The sequence below is a fragment of the Balaenoptera physalus genome (assembly GCF_965194825.1).
Source record: "Balaenoptera physalus genome assembly, chromosome: 14".
Lineage (NCBI taxonomy): Eukaryota > Metazoa > Chordata > Mammalia > Artiodactyla > Balaenopteridae > Balaenoptera > Balaenoptera physalus.
In genome coordinates this window covers 26,731,902-26,744,689 of record NC_138893.1, presented here as the reverse complement: position 1 = coordinate 26,744,689, position 12,788 = coordinate 26,731,902, and the positions used below count along the sequence as shown (strand labels likewise).

At 42.4% G+C, this 12,788-nt stretch overlaps 1 long non-coding RNA gene across 1 annotated transcript in view; it reads left to right on the top strand.

The window, feature by feature from the left end:
- Window positions 1-12,788, top strand: part of LOC309642159 — a 187,211-nt gene that overhangs the window by 159,628 nt on the left and 14,795 nt on the right. The window contains exon 3 of the long non-coding RNA XR_014253011.1: window positions 12,098-12,493. This is a non-coding gene — a long non-coding RNA (uncharacterized lncRNA). The remainder of the gene's footprint in view (window positions 1-12,097; window positions 12,494-12,788) is intronic.

Here is a 12,788-nt window from a genome sequence, read left to right as displayed (position 1 = left end):
TGCTTGTAGTAATCTCTCATGATCGTTTGTATTTCTGCCGTGTCAGTGGTTACTTCTCCTTTTTCATTTCTAATTCTATTGATTTTAGTCTTCTCCCTTTTTCTCTTGATGAGTCTGGCTAATGGTTTATCAATTTTGTTTATCTTCTCGAAGAACCAGCTTTTAGTTTCATTGATTTTTGCTATTGTTTCCTTCATTTCTTTTTCATTTATTTCTGATCTGATCTTTATGATTTCTTTCCTTCTGCTAGCTTTGGGGTTTTTTTGCTCTTCTTTCTCTAATTGCTTTAGGTACAAGGTTAGCTTGTTTATTCGAGATGTTTCCTGTTTCTTGATGTAGGCTTGTATTGCTATAAACTTCCCTCTTAGAACTGCTTTTGCTGCATCCCATAGGTTTTGGGTCGTCATGTCTCCATTGTCATTTGTTTCTAGGTATTTTTTGATTTCCCCTTTGATTTCTTCAGTGATCACTTCGTTATTAAGTAGTGTATTGTGTAGCCTCCATGTGTTTGTATTTTTTACAGATCTTTTCCTGTAATTGATATCTAGTCTCATAGCGTTGTGGTCGGAAAAGATACTTGATACGATTTCAATTTTCTTAAATTTACCAAGGCTTGATTTGTGACCCAAGATATGATCTATCCTGGAGAATGTTCCATGAGCACTTGAGAAAAATGTGTATTCTGTTGTTTTTGGGTGGAATGTCCTATAAATATCAATTAAGTCCATCATGTATCATTTAAAGCTTGTGTTTCCTTATTTATTTTCATTTTGGATGATCTGTCCATTGGTGAAAGTGGGGTGTTAAAGTCCCCTACTATGATTGTGTTACTGTCGATTTCCCCTTTTATGGCTGTTAGTATTTGCCTTATGTATTGAGGTGCTCCTATGTTGGGTGCATAAATATTTACAATTGTTATACTTTCCTTTTGGATCGATCCCTTGATCATTATATAGTGTCCTTCTTTGTCTCTTGTAATAGTCTTTATTTTAAAGTCTATTTTGTCTGATATGAGAATTGCTACTCCAGCTTTCTTTTGATTTCCATTTGCATGGAATATCTTTTTCCATCCCCTCACTTTCAGTCTGTATGTGTCTCTAGGTCTGAAGTGGGTCTCTTGTAGACAGCATATATACGGGTCTTGTTTTTGTATCCATTCAGCCAGTCTGTGTCTTTTGGTTGGAGCATTTAATCCATTTACATTTAAGGTAATTATCAATATGTATGTTCCTATTCCCATTTTCTTAAATATTTTGGGGTCGTTGTTGTAGGTGTTTTCCTTCTCTTGTGCTCCTTGCCTAGAGAAGTTCCTTTAGCATTTGTTGTAAAGCTGGTTTGGTGGTGCTGAACTCTCTCAGCTTTTGCTTGTCTGTAAAGGTTTTAATTTCTCCATCAAATGTGAATGAGATCCTTGCTGGGTAGAGTAACCTTGGTTGTAGGTTTTTCTCCTTCATCACTTTAAGTATATCCTGCCACTCCCTTCTGGCTTGCAGAGTTTCTGCTGAAAGATCAGCTGTTAACCTTATGGGGATTCCCTTGTGTGTTATTTGTTGTTTTTCCCTTGCTGCTTTTAATATGTTTTCTTTATATTTAATTTTTGATAGTTTGATTAATATGTGTCTTGGCGTGTTTCTCCTTGGATTTATCCTGTATGGGACTCTCTGTGCTTCCAGGACTTGATTAACTATTTCCTTTCCCATATTAGGGAAGTTTTCAACTATAATCTCTTCAAATATTTTCTCAATCCCTTTCTTTTTCTCTTCTTCTTCTGGGACCCCTAAAATTCGAATGTTGGTGCATTTAATGTTGTCCCAGAGGTCTCTGAGACTGTCCTCAGTTCTTTTCATTCTTTTTTCTTTATTCTGCTCTGCAGTAGTTATTTCCACTATTTTATCTTCCCGGTCACTTATCCATTCTTCTGCCTCAGTTATTCTGCTATTGATCCCATCTAGAGTATTTTTAATTTCATTTATTGTGTTTTTCATCATTGCTTGGTTCCTCTTTAGTTCTTCTATGTCCTTGTTAAATGTTTCTTGCATTTTGTCTATTCTATTTCCAAGATTTTGGATCATCTTTACTATCATTATTCTGAATTCTTTTTCAGGTAGACTGCCTATTTCCTCTTCATTTGTTAGGTCTGGTGTGTTTTGACCCTGCTCCTTCACCTGCTGTGTGTTTTTTTGTCTTCTCATTTTGCTTATCTTACTGTGTTTGGGGTCTCTTTTTCACAGGCTGCAGGTTCGTAGTTCCCATTGTTTTTGGTATCTGTTCCCAGTGGCTAAGGTTCGTTCAGTGGGTTGTGTAGGCTTTCTGGTGGAGGGAACTAGTGCCTGTGTTCTGGTGGATGAGGTTGGATCTTGTCTTTCTGGTGGGCACGTCCACGTCTGGTGGTGTGTTTTGGGGTGTCTGTGGCCTTATTATGATTTTAGGCAGCCACTCTGCTAATGGATGGGGCTGTGTTCCTGTCTTGCTAGTTGTTTGGCATAGGGTGTCCAGCACTGTAGCTTGCTGGTCGTTGAGTGAAGCTGGGTCTTGATGTTGAGATGGAGATCTCTGAGAGATTTTTGCTGTTTGGTATTGCGTGGAGCTGGGAGGTCTCTTGTGGACCAGTGTCCTGAAGTTGGCTCTCCCACCTCAGAGGCACAGCCCTGATGACTGGCTGGAGCACCAAGAGCCTTTCATCCACACGGCTCAGAATGAAAGGGAGAAAAAAATAGAAAGAAAGAAAGAAAGAGGATAAAATAAAATAAAATAAAGCTATTATAATAAAAAATAAGAAAAAAATTATTAAGAAAAAAATTATTAAGAAAAAAATTTTAATTTTTTAAAATAAAAAATATGAAAAAACGTATTAAAAATTTTTTTTTAATTTCTAAAAATAGAAAAGAAGGAAAAAATTATTAAGAAAACACTTATTAGGAAAAAAATTTTTTTAAGTAAATAAACAAAACAAAAAAAAGCAAAAAAAATCCCAAAATAAAACGGACGGACCTAACCCTAGGACTAATGGTGAAAGCAAAGCTATACAGACAAAATCTCACCCAGAAGCATACACATATACACTCACAAAAAAAGGAAAAGGGGAAAAATTAATATATCCTGCTCCCAAAGTCTACCTCCTGAATTTGGGATGATTCGTTGTCTATTCAGGTATTCAACAGATGCAGGCACATCAAGTTGTTGTGGAGCTTTAATCCGCTGCTTCTGAGGCTGCTGGGAGAAATTTCCCTTTCTCTTCTTTGTTCGCACAGCTCCCGGGGTTCAGCTTTGGATTTGGACCCACCTCTGCATGTAGGTCACCTGAGGGCGTCTGTTCCCCGCCCAGACGGGACGGGGTTAAAGGAGCAGCTGCTTCGCGGGCTCTGGCTCACTCAGGCGGGGGGAGGGAGCGGTATGGAGGAGGCGGGGCGAGCCTGCGGCGTCAGAGGCGTCGTGACGTTGCACCAGCGTGAGGCGCACCATGCGTTCTCTGGGAAGTTGTCCCCAGATCACGGGACCCTGGCAGTGGCGGGCTGCACAGGCTCCCGGGAGGGGCGGTGTGGAGAGTGACCTGGGCTCGCACACAGGCTTCTTGGTGGCAGCAGCAGCAGCCTTAGCATCTCCTGCCCGTCTCTGGGGTCCGCGCTGATGGCCGCGGCTCGCGCCCGTCTCTGGAGCTTGTTTAGGCGGCGCTCTGAATCCCCCCTCCTCGTGCACCAGGAAACAAAGAGGTAAGAAAAAGTCTCTTGCCTCTTCGGCAGCTGCAGACTTTTTCCCGGTCTCCCTCCCGGCTAGCCGTGGCGCACTAGCCCCTTCAGGCTGTGTTCACGCCGCCAACCCCAGTCCTCTCCCTGTGATCTGACCGCAGCCCTCCTCTCCCTGTGATCTGACCGCAGCCCGAGCCTCAGCTCCCAGCCCCCGCCCGCCCCGGCGGGGGAGCAGACAAGCCTCTCGGGCTGGTGAGTGCTGCTCGGCGCCGATCCTCTGTGCGGGAATCTCTCCGCTTTGCCCTCCGCACCCCTGTGGCTGTGCTCTCCTCCGCGGCTTCGAAGCTTCCCCTCCGCCACTCGCAGTCTCCGCCCGCGAAGGGGCTTCTAGTGTGTGGACACCTTTCCTCCTTCAGGGCTCCCTCCCACTGGTGCAGGTCCGTCCCTATTCTTTTGTCTCTGTTATTTCTTTTTTCTTTTGCCCTACCCAAGTACGGGGGGAGTTTCTTGCCTTTTGGGAGGTCTGACATCTTCTGCCAGTGTTCAGTGGGTGTTCTGTAGGAGCAGTTCCACGTGTAGATGTATTTCTACTGTATCTGTGGGCAGGAAGGTGATCTCCGCATCTTACTCTTCCGCCATCTTGCCCAGACCTCTTCAGTTGATATTTTCTGTTAAATGCAGTTAGACCCTTTTCTGCTGACAGCGTCCTCTGGGAGCCTGGCCCTGTTCTCTCAAAGTTCTAATACATATCATAAAACAGGAAACAGAAAAAGGAAGATTAACTTTTAGCAAGGAACAGACCTAAATCTGCATGTGGTATGATTCTATCTCTAGAAACTCTAAGAGAATATTTTAAAGAAAGTAAGCTGACAGAGTTTCTTTTGGTGGTAGCATGCACAAATCAATAACTTTCCTAGATTACATTAATGATTAGCTATAAAGCAAAATGATAGAAGATTTCCAATCCCCAAGATCAGTGTAATATTCTAAATCCTAGGAATAAACCTAGTGAGATATACAAGGGGCCCAGGTTAATAAAAGGACAAGAGGTTTTGAGAGGTGTCAAAGAAATCTTCAATAAACAGAGATAGAGACCTTGGTTCTGAATAGTGCAAAGAGGCCAAATTTCTCCAATTTGACTTATGCTTTTAGGGTAATTCCTATCGAAATTCAAATGTAAGGTTGACTAAATCATTCTAGAAGAATAGTCAAAATATTGAACACTAGAGAGCAATTAAATAGTATATTCTACAGCTTTAATGGTTCTACAGTAGGGCGTGGCTGCAGGATTAGACAAACAGATGAGAGACCACTCATTTAGCATATGATAAATATGACATTTCCAGTACAAGGGGGTAAGTTTGGATTATTCAGTCAGTGATGTTGGAAGAGCAGGTTAATTACTTGTAAAAGAATCCATTTATCACCCTTAGATGAAAATTCGTTTCAGTGGATCACAGAGGTTAAGTATAAGAAACCCAGATGAACCTGAAGAATGAGGGCTGCACATTTGTCTGGCTTCCAGGTGGGGGAGGAAGACCAAGGGAAAAAACACACAGGAAACTGATAAAGTTTTGTCTAATAAAATTGGTAAATTCCCAACATCAAATTACACCCTTACCACACAAATAGGAACATACTGTACCATATAGTTAAATAAAGGATTATTACCTTTAATACATAAAGAACCCTTATAATTCAGTAAAAATTTTGGGAAAAATGCCTAAAAACTTGAAAAAGCATTCATTAAATAGCAAATCCAAGCGCTCAGTAAACATTTGAAGAAATGTTCATCACATTAGGAGTGAAGGAAATGCAATTTTAAGTAAAAGATATATTTTCATCTGATCAAATTAGTAAAGATTTTTGAAAGGGGTAATGCCCAGTATTGGCAAGGTTAAGAAAAAACAGTAATTATTATATGTCGTATATGAGATTTTCTGGAGGAAAAATTAGTAATATGAATTAAAGCTAAAGCTTTATTCACACCTTGTGATCTAATACCTGGATTTACTTCTAGGTATTTGTCCCATGTAAACAGTTAGAGAATAACAAAGAGCTGTATGTACAAGGAGGTTGGGTGGGGCTCTCTAGAAGAGTGAAAAATGGTAAACAGCATAAATACCCAGTGAGAGGAAACAGGTTAAATAAATTGTGGTCCCTTAAAAGTAATGGAATACTAAGTAGTCATTAAAAACCATATTCTCAGAAACTAAGCATGTGCAATAATATTCACAATATATTAAATGATAAAAGTAAGTTACAAAATGTTACATGCTTTATAATTCCAGTGTCGTAAAATCAGTATATATGCCTAGATAAATGATGGAAGGAAATACAGTGGTTATCTTCTAATCCTGGGAATATGAACACTTTTTATTTTCTTCTTTATCTTTTTCTGAAGTTCTCAAAATTTATGCAATGCCGCTGTGTTACTTAGATACAAATCATAATAAGAATTATAATAAAGGAATTTTAAAAGCTCCATAAGGGAAACAGCACTGGCCCATCTGAACAGTCTTCCTCTGCCCGGTGAAGCCCAAGGATCAAAGAGAAGGGCTTAATGTTCAGTCTCTACAACTCTCTCTGCCTCTCTCTTTGTGTCTCTCTCTTTCTCTGTCTGTCTCACTGTGTCTCTCTGTCTCTGTCTGTCTCTCTCTGCATCTGTCTCTCTGTTTCCAGACACTTATTTCCCTCTGAAAAGGAGATGGATTCCAGTTTCTCTGCTTTTAGTTATTTCCTTATTTAATGTGTGATGTGATCTTTTTGAATTGGATATATTTTTCTTTCCAGGCTTCTGGCATCCAGGCTTAATTTCCTGAGAAAGCTGTTTTCAAGTCACAGAGTATCTCACTTAGGTCCTTGAAGTCAATGTGAGTGAGGAAGGTGTTGGATGTGGAATTTTTGCTACCGCTGCCTGTGCTCTGCTCAGTCCTAGAGGGGCCTGCCTTGGCTCCTGATTTAGTGTGATTGTTCGGGGCATGAATGAACTTGGCTGCCTTTTTATCAACAGAAACCTCAAGCTAGGATTGGCAGATTCAGCAAATAAAAACACAAAATGCCTAGTTAAATTTGATCTTGGATGAATAAGTAATTTTTTTAGTATAAGTATATCCCAAACATTGCATGGAATATACGGATACTAAAAACTATTCATTGTTTGTCTGAAATTTAAATTTAACGAGGCCACCTATATTGTACCTGGCCACCCTAGCCCTAATGCTTTCAGTGGCCAAGTGCCCACATGGCCTCATGCCTTACATTGGCCTAAGTTACTTTGTCTACAGTGAGGTCGTCATGCCCCACCGCCAAACGGATGGTCCAGCCAGGACCGTGGTGTTTAAGCAAACGCAGTCAACCCCTGCTGATCTGTCTGGGGCTGGCTGGTGCGTGGTCGTAAACTGGCTGTCAGAAAATTAGAGCTTGGCCATTCTTCTCTGTGATCTACACTAATTTTCATAAGCAGAGAGAATAATTAAGAAGTTGATGCATCAGAGGCAATGCTGTGCTTGTTTTGTGAAGGAGGACGGAATGCTGGCCCCATCACTCGGTACTATTCCTCTGCTGTGAATGGTATTCACTCTGACTCCTTCTGGAAGGACATTCAAATACTCTCCCTTCTGCACACGCCCTGGAGGGGCAAAAATAGCCTGTGCCAGGAATGTCAGCACTGCTGACACTCTTTCTTCTCCTGAGTGAAAATGATGAAAAAAGAAGAGAATAAAGTAGCTAAGAATAAGGGAAATATAAATGTAGGAAGAACCATAGGTATCAAAATCCAGCTGGCATCGTTTTTTCCAGTTATCTAAAAAATGATTAGGGGTTGGATGCTACAACTTGCTTTAGGATTGAATCTGGCAAATTAAGCTTTGGTTTACAGCAGCTGCCTGTAACGTGACTTGCGCTCCTAAACTTGGTTGGGGTTAGGGCAATCCAGAAACCCAGGGTGCCTTGCCACTCTGGTGCTGACCCCTGGGAAAGGCACGGAGCCAGGAACTCCTCGGGAGATGTCCCTGTGTCCCTTCTACTGAGAGCAGCAAAAGCACGTGGTCCAGGCTTTCTCCAGGCATTAGTCATCCCTTCTCTGGGAAGGACCCTGGCCCAGAGCTGGCCTGGGAGCGGAGAGTGTTTTATTACCTCTCCGGCTTCTGGTTGCCCGCCAGGAGCTGAACCAGAAGTGCCAAAATGCTGTAAGAAATCAGATCATGGAGAGTGACTGCTTGCACGGTGTTTCCAGCTGTGGGCTCCACAGCAAATCTCTTTGTACATTTTGTTGTAAGAAAACATGTTCTCGAGAGGTTTCCATTTCAAGCTGGCAGCGTTAAGAAGTCAGGAGAGCCGGAGTCAAACTTTCCAAGGAATGTCTGAGCTTGGATCCCATTCTGCACTTAGTCCGGGCTCCAACTTCTGGGGCCTCAGATTTGGAGCCGCTGTTGCTGGCTGATAATGGACCGTATTTCACATGCCCGAGGGTAGGAACAGAAGCGTGCAGCTCCCATAACACCTTCATTGGCTTCAACGGGTGTGTCGCGCTTGTGGGGGATGATTTATGGGAGCCTGGTTAGGGAAGAGATGAAGAACATCATTTAGACACAGATTTGTTCTTTCTTCTGGAAAAGTAGCATCTTTTCATGCAGAAAATGGTAGCAGGAGTCCTGTTTAGCGTATCCAATTTAAGTCATCACTGTGCTCTCAAGCTGTTTCTCCCAAATTATTGTGATGATATTTTTTCCTCCTGACGGTTCCAATTCTGACTTTTGGACTGGATGGCCAAAATCTTTCTTATTTTCCTCGTTTCCCTGCATTTTGCTGATGGTAGATTGACATTGACACTGTACAGAAAAAGGCAGCAAATGGCAGCGAAGGCAGCTTGGCTGAAAGAGAAATGGGACCTCTCCTTGTCCAATCAACCGTTGAAATGGCCCTTTGGCCAGAATGGTGGTGGAAACCTACATATGTTTTTATTATTGCGCTAGTGTGAGAACTGCAAGTTTTTCTAAGTGATTGGATATAGGAAGTACCAAGCTTGCTACATTTAACATTTTTGTCAAGAGAATGTCTTCATCCATGAAAGCAAATATTTTCATATGGATGGAGGCTTGTACTGATGAGATCTTTCCATAAGGCAGTGTAGTATACTAGATTATAAACTTCCCCAACATTAAAATATTGCACTGTGGGAGGGACATTAACTCTTTTAGGCCACTTACACATTTCCCAAAGTGCCCATCATAAATCCAGGAAATTGCATTGTCATTGTTACATTCAGGAATAATTTTGCTCCAGTACGTTTCCGCAGCACCCATAATTCTATTTTAGGGAGTAAAGATGTTTAACTTATGTCAGGAGAGTCTGCTGATTGGTTCTGTTTTGCACCAGTGTTATTTTAAATCAATGGCTGCTGCTGGAAAATCAGATAATTTCTCAGAAGACTTGCATGGAAACATATTCTACAGTTGTTTATGTCTGAGGTGAGAGCTTTCAATTTGAATCATTGTTCCAAAATGGATGAATGCCGTGTGTGATATCAGTTAATGTACATCAGACGTGTGGGGAAACTGAACTGAAGATGAAAATAAGGCTGTCAAACGAGTTACTTCCAATGAAAGCTTAATCCCAGGTAATAATGGGAAGCTGGAATTAAGGGGCAGAGATAAATATCCTGAAGAATTACTGACCCATGCATTCTCCCAGCCCCGAAGGCACAAAAGAGGCAGAGCTGCCCAGGATCTGGGCCACGACCAGCATGGGGAAGACTGGCTGAGCCTGCGACAGTAAAGGATTTGGGCAACATGTAAGCGGATTCAGGTTTATAAAACGCCCCCAACAGGCAGGTGGAGGGAAGGACGTGTAATCACATACCCTTCCTCAGTGTTCAGACTTCTCCAGAAACTGGAATTCTGAAACATGTCTTCTGAGTTTATAGATCAAAAGCCCATGGATTCCACCTGGAACGTTGCCCCAGAAAACTAGTTATCAGTGAAGAAACAAGCATATGTTGTCTTAAGAGATGACATTCTCTTTTTCCATCACCATCAGCAAGAGTCTTGAGATCTGTGCAGTCTGAGACTCGGCCCCCTCGTGATTGGCGTGGAATGTACTTGGTGCAATAGTGACCCTCCCTGATGTGCCAGGATGACTTAATTTGTTTCCAAGAACCAAAGGATAAAAGTACACTACTTTTATTGGAAACATTTCAACTAAAAGGGAGTAGATTTCAAGTCCCAGGAAAGAAATGATTTGAAGATTTTGTCAAACCTGGGTGGAAATTGGTGGTCCTTTCCCCTCAGCCTAACCGGGCAGCACATCTCATCAGATGTGTGTCTGGGAAGCAGGCGGTGGGACAGGACACACCTTTCAACAGGCACGAAACAGAGGAGCAATTAGGTGTGACTGAGCCTCAGCAGGTAACAGCCAGAGGAGGAATAAGATGGGAGCAGACTTGGAGGCAATGTGTGGCTTGAATCAGAGCTGCAAATAATGAGGAAGCATCCTGTCTCAAGAATTGCCACCACTTCTTATGAAAGGTAGACACTGACAGCTTCACAAAGGCCACTGCGAGGGAATGAGCGTCTAGAATCTGAGCAACGAACATGGAGGCTCCAATCAAATTGTCAGGTCCTGAGCTTCAGACCGCACGAGGAGGGAAGAAAGCCAGGAGTCTGGGTCAGGAGGCCTCCTCTCTCTTCCTCTGCCCCGCCTTCTGGAAGCGCGTTCAGCTCCCCGGCGCAGGGGAAGCAAGACACCAGTCATGCCCCTCCCTTTGACTCTGTGCTACGAACCTCACCCTTTTTTGTCTGTTTCTTATATGAGTTGATTTTCATGAATACAACGTGATTTTCCCATTATTTTAGTTTCTTCAGGGCAAGGGAATCTCATCAAAAGATTCACAATGAATGAGTATAATATGTTAGTAAAGGGGTAGTGAGAGTGATAATCGCTCCAAACTTTTGAGACATACGTAATCCACAAATGAAAAGCCAGTGCAATTAAATATTTTGTCTGTATCATAAGTACTGAAAGGAACACACGTGTACATGGGATTTATCATGAATAATTCATGGGTTCCTGGGATCACTCTGAAGTCCCTTTCTAATCTTAAGTTAGAACAAAGAATACGTTGACCACTGCTGTTGGTCACAAATTCCGGGTGTTACTAATAGAAAATGCTGTCTAAAAGGATAATACTGGTCTCTCTTCCTTGCTGAGATGGAGGATGTAAAGTGCGTTACATCATTGCATTGACGTCTCTGGTAGGACTGAATGCTGCTTGCTTTGAGAAAACCATCTCTCCGTAAATGGAGGAGAGAATGTTTGGGGAGGGAGAAGGAGGCGTCTGGTCTGAGCCTGCCCCTCAGTGCTCCCGAGATTTTAGTGTTCCCAGTAGTTGACTTTTACTTTGAATCAATATGAAGTCTTGAAGCTTTGTCTTGACAATGGAACTTTTTCTCTGCCCTGGATGCCTTCCTGCTTTTTTTTTTCTTTTAAAAATTTTTTTGTTATTTTGGACTTTGGGATTCCCACCCCCACTTCATGCCTGGGGATCCTAAAATCACGCCCTCTAGATTTCCAAAAGTGTATTCTTTCGTTTGAGATTTTATAGTATCAAAGGCTCGGATGCAAGATCGGCCTTAGCTTCTCAGAGATGAATCATCTTGACGTAATGGACTGTGCTTTGTAAAGTCCTTGTTACCTTTCCTACATCTGTTTATGTCAAACTCCTGAGAATGACAAATGCAAGAAAACTCAAAAATCTCTTTGATCACCTATGTCCTAAACTGAAATTCCCTCTGTGGTTATTATGCTGTTGAAAGAATAGACCTGTAGAGAAGGAGAATGAGCTTCCACACCACCAGCGATTTTCAGATTGCCTTCTGTGAACTATAAGACTCTGTGAAGGGCTTGAGATGGACGGTATTGGGGTGGGTGGGGGGGGGAGGAAGTATGCACACAACCTGGGGGGCCCCACCTGCGTGCGTCTCAGTCACGGCCACTCCACCATCCATGTTATGTGTAAGAATTTCAATATTTTATTTGGATAAAACGGGGGTGATAGCTAAAGGTACAGGGTTTCTTTTTGAAGTGATGAAAATGTTCTAGAATGGACTGTGCTAGTGGTTGCACATATTTGTGACTATACTAAAAACCACTGAATTTTACACTTTAAGTGGGTGAATTATGTGGTATGTATCTCAATGAAGTTGTTTAAAAAAAAAAAACTGAACTATTAAGTTAGAAAACCCACTTGCTTAGAACCATCTGTTCATTTCAAAGCCTGAACAAAATGAAACATAAAATTCCAGTGTTTTCTCAAAGTGTGGTGTTTCCACCCTCCCTCACAATTAACCATGACTCCTGGTCTTCCTCCCTTTGAATCTGAACCTACTCTGCCACTTGCTTTTGACCAACAGGATGCGGTGGAGGAGATGTTGCATGACCTCCAAACTGAAACCTTCCAGCTGCCAGCTGGGCTTCTTGGATGCTCTTAGGACATGCACCTCTGGGAACCCAGCCATCATGTTATGAAGTTCAAGCTACATGGACAGGCCATGTGTGTGCTCTGTTCAACAGCCCCAGGTGAGCTGCTGGCCCATGGCCAGCATTTACTGCCACCAAATAAATGCACCATTCTGTGGTTTATGTTTTCACTTTCTTGATAGTGTCTTTTGGAGAAACAATGTTTTTAATATTTGATAAAATTCAATATATCTATTTTTTTCTTTTGTTACCCATGCTTTGAGTGTCATATCTAAGAGACCATTGCATAGTGCAAGGTCATGCAGATTTACAGCTATGCTTTTCTCTAGGTTTTTTTGTTTTTTTTTTTTTTAATTAATTTATTTATTTATTTATGGCTGTGCTGGGTCTTCGTTTCTGTGCGAGGGCTTTCTCTAGTTGTGGCAAGCGGGGGCCAATCCTCATCGCGGTGCGCGGGCCTCTCACTGTCGCGGCCTCCCCTGTTGCGGAGCACAGGCTCCAGACGCGCAGGCTCAGTAGCTGTGGCTCACGGGCTCAGTTGCTCCGCGGCATGTGGGATCCTCCCAGACCAGGGCTCGAACCCGTGTCCCCTGCATTGGCAGGCAGACTCCCAACCACTGCGCC